Raw genomic sequence first — 11,651 nt, 5'->3', positions numbered from 1 at the left:
GTAAATTGAACAAGCTATTCAATTTGTTCTTTGATTCTAATTTTTTTAAGTGTTGATTAAATACAAATGCACATCTCTCACATTTTATATATGATTGTCTCAGGAAAAGTGTATCTTTATAAAGTTGACTTCAAAGCTCATCAGGTACAGAATGACATGAATTTAAATCATGTTTTAAAAAAGGTCACCACTAAGTTGTAGAGACATCAAGTATTTACATCACTAAAAAGGAAAGCAGTAAAAATTGGTCAACTCTGAAAATGAAGCCTCCTGGTCACTGCAGGGGGGGAATGTCCAAGGCACCCCTGCACCAGCAGCTTGTCCTTGCAGCTCTCTTGAAGACTGGTGATGGTGGTCAGAGACAAGCTTCTAGGATCTGGGAGTATTTTCTGCATAAATGTGTGGCCTTCAGTCACAAAACTCCCTTTGTTGATCCTGAATTCTTCACAAATGTCTGCAACACTGGTGGTTCCCAAGTAAAAGGCTGATGTTACTTCATCAGGTCAGAGCCACCCAGAAGATAATTTTCGAGCCTTCGTTGAACAAACAATCCCAGATTCTAAGTACCATCTCCACAGGCAGGATGTCCACAAACAGGTAGGTGAACCAGTGGACATGACCAGGGTCCACAGGAGGCCATGCACAACAATCAGGGCCACCACTGCTGGCAGTGAGGTCCTCACCAGCTCCCCCAGGGCCTCCTGGTCCATCTTTGTCCCAGCATCTCAGGGCTATAGTAATTAGCTAGTATTCTTCCAACAAGAGCATCTAATAACCAAAAGGATTTTTCTTCATTCTTTGTGATAAGAATCATGTATCCCGCTGTAAACTCATTCCCTGGCAGTACCTCACACTGCTTGTGGTGCCAAGCCAATAGCATGTTTACAGGGTCTTCTGTAAACAGGGATATGCACTCTTGAGAAATTTTTCATTGTCCAGGAAGGTCTTGTTTATATCTGTCCAGATGGCCTCCTCTCTCCCTGGAGAAATGGGTGGAAATAGCCAGGGTTCCTCTCCACCTGGGGCTGGCCTCCAGTCACCCCTCTCCAGACGCGGGCTCTATGTTTGAGCGGAACACCTTTCTAGATACAGCGCTTCACTGGCATGCTTTTCTGGACATCGCTACTTCCCTTTAGAAGTCTAAACCATTTTATTGCTCTTCTACTGAGTATCATCAAGGAAGGTTGCATAAGCTGCACAATCAAAACCTTCAGACTTTTTGAACCCATATAGATCAACCCTGGGGACCCCATCCTGAGCGCATACCACACTCCGCAGGCTCCATTCAGAGGAGAGGGGTGGTCACCCAGAGCTACCCAGAGCCCAGACTTTGCCTGGGTGGGGGTGCCAAGTCAGTCTCCAGTGACTCAGGGCAGCTACAGTCATTCCAGCTGGCAGGCTTTTTGTTTCTGTTTTAAGCCCTGTTTCCAAAGTTTCTACCTTACCTACCAGAACCTATGGACTATGATTTCACTTACAGTTTTGTGTTACACTTTTATTTGTTTCTCTCACCCATGTTCAAGGTGTATTTTTAGAGAATGGGAATGGGGAAGGGAGAGAGAAAGAGAGGGAGAGAAACATCCATGTGTGGTTGCTTCTTGCCCACCCGCCCCTACTTGGCCTGCAACCCAGACATGTGCCCTGACAGGGAGTCGAACCAGCAACCCTTTGGTTCACAACCCTTCGGTACTCAATCCACTGAGCCACACCAGCAGGGGCCAAAGGGTCTTAATCGGAAGTATAACTCACATGCCTCTAGGGTCAATGCAACAGAATGTAATGGGATGAACATGAGGGAGAAAAAGGGAATTGCTGAGGCTGCCAAAAAACAGGGAGTACACCCCAGAAAGAAGGGGCTGCCCTGCAGCTCCTACCAAGTTTTCCCAAGAAGGAAGGTGGCCAGAGGTTGTAAGAGCTTCTACCTGTTTGAGAGACCCAACAACCCAGACTGTTAAGTAAAAGGTCTCATTTGTAAATGTAGGCCACTAGTTAAACTATCTTTAAATCTCTGAGCAGGCCATTCAACATACATCTGAGGGCCCGACTCAGCTGGTCGGCTGCCATTTTGCGACTTCTCTTAGCTCTTCTGCCCTGGTAAGTAAAGATAAGGGTTCAGAAGAAATCAGAGCCCTGAAGCCCAGGCCTCTACAAGGAACAGAGGCGAAGGGTGACTTCTGTTTCCTCACAGGCCTGGTATTAGGGGCTTAAGGGTATTCATCTCTGTAAGGGTAATTAAATCTCAGAATTCTCCATGTTGAACACCCTTGTTATTTCTTTGCAAATGTTGCAAATACAAGATGTATGTAAAAAAGTCAAAGGTCCTTTTCATGAACAAAAAGAAAGGGGTGGTGGATCCGACTTGATGCTACTGAGCAGGAAACTGACACTTGTGTGTGTGCGCATGCGCGTGTGTTGTTATCAAAGTGAATGGAACCGGCTCCAGTTCCTCAGTAGTTAGCAGCCAAAAGACAGCCCCAGGAAAATTTCATGAGAAGGAATATATTTATTCCTAACCAGCAGGCAAGGACAGTGTGCCCCTGAGCAAAGGATTGGATTCACCTTTATTCAGGGAAATCATGCTTAAACATCAAGGTGAGCTTTGTCAACACAACATGTGTAGATGGAGACATTCTTGTTCATGCGCAGTTAGAAAACATGGCTATACATACATTGCATGTTCAAAAGTGGTAGAAAGCCTCCATCTCCCTCCCAAGGAGATTTTCCTATTATAATTAGGGTGTGATGGGAATCGTTCATGAAGAGGTCAGTATGGAGTCCCCTTGGCTGCTTTGCCCAGCCTCCTACAGTCTGAACCAGATTAGTCGGATTAGTCCCCTGGTTCTGCAAATCATCCTGGACTTCTCCCGGAAAAGACAGCTCTGGCATTCATCAGTGTTGGGATGGCATAGATGTGGACGAAAGTTTTAACTAATTAAGCCTAAGCTCTCCTATTAAACTCTTAGCAAATTGCAAGAGATGGTTACACAAACCTTATAACATGTAAGAGTGATGTAAATGAGTTTACAGGTTAATCTAAGCAAAGTTGTGAACTCTAAATAGAAGTTAGTCTATGCTAGGCTACCTGCAAGGCTTCATATATGTAGTTTAGGTTGTAGAATGTAGTGTGGCATGTGGTGTGTGTGTGTGTGGTATGATACATGTGTGGTGTGGTGTGTGTGTGGTGTTGTGTGGTGTGTGCATGGTATGTGTATGGTGTGGTGTATGTGGCGTATGTGTGTGCTCACGTAGTCAATGGAAATTGTCTATGTTTAAAGTGGCATATGATTTAAGCCAAATTAGCTAGAGTGTCTGGTAGAAATACATAATTTTATAGTATTGTGTTTTTAAAATCATGTTAAGGAGCAGTGAAAAATGAAAGGGATGGAGGGTGGAGAAAGAAAGGAGCATAGTCAACAATATAATGAAAAATATTAACTTACAAACCACTTAATAGCTACAAAAAGACTAATATGAGTAGAAATGAAATGGGAGTGGTAGACACACGCCACCTTCCCAGCAGTGATTTGGGTAGGCCAGCAGCAGAGGGAGTTCCCACTCTCCAAGCAACAAAACCACCCTAACATCCTTTTTTAGGGCTAGAACAAGGCAGGAATCCCTCCCCAAGGAGGCTGTTGGTGTAAATGACTTAATGCCCCCTTGCAACACTGAGATTCTGGGACCACCGGGACAGAATTTACAGAAAGAGAAAAGGTTAAGTTACAGCATAAAGCAAGTCCCAAATCAAAAGGACATAAATACATAAACCCTTAAGGGAAGGATATGAATTAAGAGAGAGATAACAGAAGATGGTAATTAATAGAAACTTGAGGTTAAAGGACACCAAATACTTGAAAGTCATAAAAGGAAAAGAAAAAAAGTGTGTGTTTATCTTATGTGTGTCTGTCTGTCTGTCAGGGAGGAAGAGGATTGCTCCTAGAAACCCTTTCTATGTACAAGACTTCGCCGGAGGTCTGACCTTTGCTCACTTTCCAGTCATATCCCTGCTTGTTCAGGAGCCACATCTGTTATTCCTACATATTGCCCAGAGCTCAGGTTTCCAGCCTGAGACACATTATATGCATTCTGTAACAGATGCAGTATTATCTGAATTAGTTTGTTTAAAGTTACTTTGTTTTTATTCATTTGCTAGTACTTTCTTTTAAACATCATTTCTCATTAATAGATATGTTTTTTTAAAAGGCAGTGATGGAAATATTTTATTGCAACGGTCATTTAGTATAGTAGCAACACTGACATTTAATATCAAAAAAGATAATCTTTAAAACTAACTTTAAAAAAATTACTTTATTGTTGTTCAATTACAGTTGTCTGCATTTTCACTAATAGATATCTTGCACATGCCTTATATACCACGGAGGTTTCATTCTGTAAATGTCTTCTCCACAATACAGTTCCAATTTTAGAAATCTTTCCATCTGTAAGAAGTTGATCTTAACAATAGAACAATAGAATTTGCAGTTTGTAACTATCTACTTCCTAGAGTAAGTTTTTGAGATAGTGTTTTCAACTTCAACCTTATTATTTTTTGTATTCTTATTTTTTAAAAGTATATTGTGAAACTTAGCATATGTCTGACCCACGGTGACATGAACCCTCAATAATTTAAATCAGTTGTAGTTTATTTAATTTGTCTAATTTTAACCAACTAAATTTTACTTTTCTGAAAAAAAAAGCTAACTATTTCAAATCCTTATATATTTGTGAAGACTTTGAAAATTACTTAACTTTCATTAGCTAATGATACAGATTTCTGGCAAATATATAAGAACCTCACAATGGCAGAGATATCTATTCTAAAACCCTCTGTAGGTGAAAGACAGGAATTTCCATGAACTCAGTAAGTTTCAGACAAAATTCCACTGACTTTTCTTTTTTTTCCAGAAGTCTATTGCCTTCATTTTTCAAGGCACTGAAGGGAGCTAAAAAAAATCAATGATTAACTGAAATTTAAGGTAAATCTTATATTAATTTAGTTACATGACAAATTTGATTAAGCAAGTAAACTCTTCTGAAAGGAACAGACAAATATAAAATGCCAAAGAACTGAGTTGAAATGCAAGTTCACTTTTCCCCCATGAACACTACAGTGCACTCAGTGCTGGGGGGGGCCCTCTCTTGAACAATGAGAACCATCTGGAGAGGGACTCTCCTAAAATACCCATGGCCCCGTCACATTTGGATTCCTTTTTGGTTGTGATTTAGAATTAAGAAGCCAAAGGAGAAAATCAAGAACTGCATATTTTCCCAAACCAAACCACCACCATTAGTCATAGCAACACAGTAGAACCATATCAGAAAGAGGGGAAATACAGGGAACTAAGGGACAAGGAGGAATAAACAAAACCCCAGCTGAGAGCAACCATGTTGACCTGACCCCTCAGCCTCGCCAGCTGCTCTGCTCACCTCTGTACCAGGGCACATTTCCAGCCTACGCAGGGACACACAAGCACAGGCAGAATGACAAACATATCATATCCACTGATTACAGAATGAAACAAGATTTGAAAATTCCCTTTGGAGCAGTATAGAATGTACAGCAATGAAATTCTCACTTTATAGAAAATTCCTTCTACATAAGCATTGTCCTTAATAACTAATCCTAGAAAAAAACGTAGAAGTGCTTGCTGAGAATGAGAAGACCTGAGATTTTATCATTTTCCTTCACTAAGGTATTTGGTTCAGGAATCCGTAAACTGCAGTTGGTGTTGGTTTCTCGCTTATGCTTTAACTTTGGGTACATTAAGCAAAGAATGTCTGCTCATCATGGTAAAATCTGGCATCTTAAAAATGTTGATGCTATTTTGGAGCTATACACTTCAAAAGAATAAAGACTGCATAAATGTAAGCAACTATCACAGTAATCATTTTCATTATTATTATATAAATTAATATTCAATAACATAATGCAATAGTAATGACCTTGCAGATGCATATATTCACTTAATTTAGTAAAATTTTGATATATCCATAGTGTCAATTTAATACAAATTTTTGAGACTTGAAAACTTTGAATAATTTTAATAATTTAGAATTCAGGGCTATATACTACTTCTTGGTATTCTAGACATTTTAGAAGCTCTTGTAAATGGACCTTGAGCTCCAACTTTGTGGTTCTAGCAGAAGAGCCTGGCTACTCATCTGCTTTTAACTAGGGTACACATTTTTCGTCCAGGAAGGTTTTGCTCTCCAGCAGAGCATGCCGCTATGAGTGAACAGGCACAACTGCCTAACAGGGCAGCCCCATCCAGTGTTGCACGTGTCACATCCAGATTTCCTCAGTCTGTGAAAAGGAAAATATATGGCTAAGACAAACAGAATATTGATGCAAATGTGTCTCAAAGAAAATTTACCTGGTATTTCACTCAATTCTTCCTTTATGCTTTCATTCAGGAGATGTTTATTGATGTCTACTATATGTCCATTATCTGCTCAGAGCTGCAAACATTATTCTGAAGAGTAAGAAGAGAAAGGAAAAGAAAGACAGAAAGGGAGGAGGAGGAGAATAAAACTAAGGATGAAATGGCAGCAAATAATTATTGAGCATTTATTATATGCCAAGTACTATGCTGAGTGAATTATCTACTATCTACTAGATGCATTATCTCATTGAATCCTCTAAACTCCTTCAACCAAATGCTATTATTTATTTCTACTTTTCACATTAAAAAAACTGAGGTTCACACAGAATAAATTACCTCAGGTCAAGTGGCTAGTAAGTGACTGATCTTGTTTTAGAATCCCAGACTCTAATTCAAGAGGCAACCCCATATTATGGTAAAGAGCGTGGTCCCTGGAAACAACTGCCAGGGCTCAAATTCTACATCTGCTTCTTATCGGCTGTGTAACCTTGGGAAAGATGACCTGCCTCTGACCTAGACTTTCATGGAATTGTTATAAGATTAGATTCATTAGTGTATGTAAAGCACTCAGAATAACACTTGGTATATAGGATGTACTACAAAGTATTTTTTATTATCTCAAGGCTCATACTCATAACTATCACTTTCCTATGTTTATCAGAGAATCAAGATACATGGATAAACCATTATAATGCAGTGTACTAAAGGCTTAGCATAGGAGAAATGTAGGCACTAATGTAATGTGCTGGTAGTCTGGAATCCACACTTGGAGCTTCAGGGAATGTTTCCTAGAGTAAGTGGCATCTTAGTGTAAAACCTGCAGAAGGAGGAGCAATCTAACTGAGGGTTCAGGTAGTTGGGACCTGTGCTCAAAGACTAATTATTTCTTAGAAACTCAATATAACATACGCATGACTATTTACATCCCCTTGACTATTTATATCCTCATGACTATATGTCCCTACGACTATTCTGTAACAACCAATTTTTACTTCTTAATTCCTTTACGCTTTTCACCCCATTCCCCTAACCCCTCTCCCATCTGGCAACTGTCAAAATGTTCTCTGTATCTGAGTCTGTTTCTGTTCTGCTAGTTCATTTATTTTGTTTTTTGGATTTCAATCGTTGATAAATATTTATTGTCATTTTCTTGTTCATGTTTTTTATTCTTTTTCCTCCTTTTTAAAGAAGATCCTTTAACATTTCATGTAATACTGGTTTGGTGGTAATGATCTTTAGCTTTATTTATCTGGGAAGCTCTTTATCTCTCATTCAATTCTAAATTATAGCTTTGCAGGGTAGAGCAATCTTGGTTGTAGGTCCTTGGTTTTCATTACTTTGAATATTCCTTGCCAATCCATTCTAGCCTACAAAATTTCTTTTGAGAAATCAACTGACAGTCTTATAGGAGCAACCTTGTAGGTAACTAGCTGCTTTTCACTTACTGCTTTTAAGATTCTCTGTCTTTAACCTTTTGCATTTTAATTATAATGTGTCTTGGTGTGGGCCTCTTTGGGTTCATCTTGTTTGAAATCTCTGTGTTTCCTGGACTTGTATGTCTATTTCCTTCAGCAAGTTAGGAAATTTTTCTGTCATTATTTTTTCAAGTAAGTTTTCAATTTCTTGCTCTTCCCTTTCAGTATCCCCATGATTCAAATGTTGGTAAGCTTGAAGCTGTCCCAAAAGATCCTCACGCTATCCTAATTTTTTGGATTTTTTTTTCTGTTCTGATTGGGTGGTTTTTGCTTCCTTATATTCCAAATCACTGATTTGATTCTTGGCTTCATCTACTCTATTGTTGATTCCTCATAGATTATTCTTCATTTCAGTACATTTCTGACTGGTTTGTTTTTATGCTATTGAGTTTTTCACTAAGTTTATTGAGCATCCTTATAATAAGTGTTTCAAACACTGTATCTAGTAGATTGCCTGTCTCCATTTTGTTGAGTTCTTTTTCTGGAGTTTTGTTCTGTTCTTTCATTTGGGACATGTTTCTTTGTCTTCTTATTCTGGCAGCCTCCCTGTGTTTGTTTCTATATATTAGGTAGTGTTGCTATATCTCACAGACTTGGAAGAATGGCCTCATGCAGTAGGTGTTCTGTAACATCCTGTAGCACAGCCTCCCCAACCACCTGAACTGGGCATTCTAGGCGTGCCCACTATGAGTGTGCTCCCCCTATGTGGGCTGTGTACACCTTCCTCTTATAGTTGAGCCATGATTGCTATGGGCACATCAGTGGGAGAGATTTGCCAGATGGATAAGCTGTAAGGACTGACTGTGACCACTGACCACCAACCTCCAACCACCATGGAGGATCAGCTGTGCAGGAGCCCACTCTACAGAGCAGGACTTACTTTAGCAGTGCCCTGGTATCTGCTGAGTCAGCCTCTTTTTTTTTTTTAAGATTTTAAAAAATTTATTTTTAGAAAGAGGGGAAGAGAAGGAGAAAGAGAGGGAGAGAAACATCAATGTGTGGTTGCCTCTCACAAGCCCCCCACCAAGGACCTGGCCTGAAACCCAGGCATGTACTCTGACTAGGAATTGAGCCTGTGACCCTTTGGTTCACAGGCTGGCACTCAATCCACTGAACCACACTAGCCAGGGCTGAGTCAGCCTCTTGAGTATATTGTAGAGGTGGTGGTGTGGTGATGCTTTGATATGGTCTGAAGCTGTCCACTGAGTGCGCTGGCTCTGGAGCCTCTTGGGAGGTGTAGGCCACCACTTATGTTTTGCCTGGAGCCATCCAGCATGAGCTACAGAATGGTCTGCCGATGGCTGCTATCTGTGCTGGGCCTGGAGGTGCCCATGTGACGCCAAGCTGTGAACCAAGGTCAGCTGCTGCTAATGCCAGTGTTGGGACTACTTTGTGAGAGGTACAGGGCATGATGAGGCCAGATGCCGCTTGTTTGAGAGATTTTAGTAAAATTGGAAGCATGAGCCAAGACAGGCTGTTTGTATGGAAAAGCCACTGGAAACAGCTTGCATGAGCCTGAAATTTGGGTGGAGTGGGATTTCGGGGAAAGTCCAGAATTGGGCAAACAGTAAGACAGGTTGATGGAGTCTCATATAAGGTTCCACCTGCTATCTCTGTGAGGGGAGGGCTCATCAGAGGAACAATGGCTTCTGCCAGTACTTCTGTTTGGGAGAAAACTGCCCCCCAGCTCTTGCTATGTTGCCAGACAATTCAGTTCCTCCTTGTATGTCTCTGACTCCTTTCAAGCTGCTGCCCCACAGTTGGAGCTCAGAGGGAGTGAGTCTGAGTAAATCTGTGTACAGGCCCTTTAAGAGGAACTGCCTGAGATTCCAGAATCCCTCCATCTCCCTCAGCCTCAAGCCCTGCTGGTTTTCACAGCCAGAAGTTATGGGGACTTTTCTTAGCACTCCAACCCTGGGATTGAGGGGATGACTTGGGGCTGGGACCTCTTGTTCCTCTCGGGAGACCTCTGCAGCTGAGATATTCCTTCCAAATTTTATCTGCCATACGTGGGTGTAGGACCAGCATATTCTGTGTCTCCACCTTTCCTACCAGACTTGATGTGGCTTCCTCTGTAATTCCCTAGTTGTAGGACTTCCATTCAGCCATATGTCAAGAGGTTCTGAATGATGGTCCTTCTGTAGTTTAGTTGTAATTTTGATGTGGTTGTGGAAGGAGGCAAGTACCACATTTATCTACACTGTCATCTTGCCCGGAAGTTCCTGACTTTTGAAACAGAAAATAGCATACTTGACAAATATAGTGTAAATTATGTTTACAAATATATGCTAATATTAAATCTGGCATTTCAGACATCAAGAATTTTAAAACTACTTTTTAAAAAAAATATTTTTTATTGATTATGCTATTACAGTTTTCCCAATTTTTCCCTCTCTACCCCCCTCTGCCCTGCCCCCCAACCCTCCTGCATTCCCCACCCCATTCACGTCCATGGGCTGTACATATAAGTTCTTTGAGTCCTCTGTTTCCCATACCATTTTTTATCTTTCCCCATCTACCTTATGCTTACTAACTATGTTTCTTCTTCCCTGTACTTTTCCCCCCAATTTTTCCCTTCCCCCTCCCCACTGAAATCCCTCCACATGATGTCCATTTCTCTGATTCTGTTCCTGTTCTGGTTGTTGGCTTAGTTTTTGTTTTCATTGTTTTTCTTTTCTTTTAGGTTCATTTGTTGATAGTTGTGAGTTTGTTGTCATTTTACTGTTCATAGTTTTGATCTTCTTTTTCTTGGACAAGTCCCTTTAACATTTCATATAATAAGGGCTTGGTGATGATGACCTCCTTTAACTTGACCTTATCTGGGAAGCACTTTACCTGCCCTTCCATTCTAAATGATAGCTTTGCTGGATAGACTAATCTTGGATGTAAGTCCTCGCCTGTCATGACTTTGAATACTTCTTTCCAGCCCCTTCTGGCCTGCAAGGTTTCTTTTGAGAAATCAGCTGTAGGTAACTCTTTCCTTCCCTCTTACTACTTTTAAGATTCTCTCCTTATCTTTAATCTTGGGTAACTTAATGGTAATGTGCCTTAGTGTGTTCCCCTTTGGGTCCAACATCTTTGGGACTCTCTGGGCTTCCTGGACTTCCTGGAAGTCTATTTTCTTCATCAGATTAGGGAAGGTTTCCTTCATTATTTGTTCAAATAAGTTTTCAATTTGTTGCTGTTGTTCTTCTCCTTCTGGCTCCCCTATAATTCAGATATTGGAAAGTTCCAGGTTGTCCCAGAGGTTTGTGAGAGTCTCTTCATTTTTTTTAATTCTTGGTTCTTCATTTTGATCTGGATGGATGTTTATTTTTTCCTTTTGTTCCAAATAGTTGCTTTGAGTCCTCATTTCCTTCCTGTCACTGTTGGTTCCCTGAATATTCTGCTTTATTTCACTTTGGGTGTCCTTCATTTATTTTTTCATTTTTTGACCAAACTCAATCAAATCTGTAAGCATTTTGATTACCAGGGCTTTAAATTCTCCATCAGATAGGTCGGCGATCTCTTCGCTTAGCTCTCTTTCTGAGGCTTTACTCTGTTCTTTCATTTTGGCCATATTTCTTTGTCTTGGTGCAGCTGCTGGATTGTAAGGGGGCGGGGCCTTAGGTATTCACCTGGGTAGGGCAACCCTCTTTGCTGCAATGGGGCACTGCCTATGGGGGAGGGGCCAGAGAGGGAATGGTGGTGCTCACCTGCTTGTCTGTAGAGCACTTTTCAACAGACTCTGGCACTCTCCTGTGAGACTGGGAGCTTCTACTGCAGCAACCCCAGCCATAGCCCACAGCCACCTCTG

The 11,651-nt window shown here is 40.9% G+C and overlaps 1 pseudogene; it reads right to left on the bottom strand.

Moving 5' to 3' along the window:
- Positions 1-248: 248 nt before the first annotated feature.
- Positions 249-11,405, bottom strand: LOC112322609 (growth hormone-regulated TBC protein 1 pseudogene; annotated as a pseudogene).
- Positions 11,406-11,651: the final 246 nt, after the last annotated feature.

This window comes from Desmodus rotundus, chromosome 10, assembly GCF_022682495.2.
Source record: "Desmodus rotundus isolate HL8 chromosome 10, HLdesRot8A.1, whole genome shotgun sequence".
Taxonomy (NCBI): Eukaryota; Metazoa; Chordata; class Mammalia; order Chiroptera; family Phyllostomidae; genus Desmodus; species Desmodus rotundus.
The sequence above is the reverse complement of the archived record's forward strand: the minus strand, read 5'-3'. Positions and strand labels throughout refer to the sequence as shown.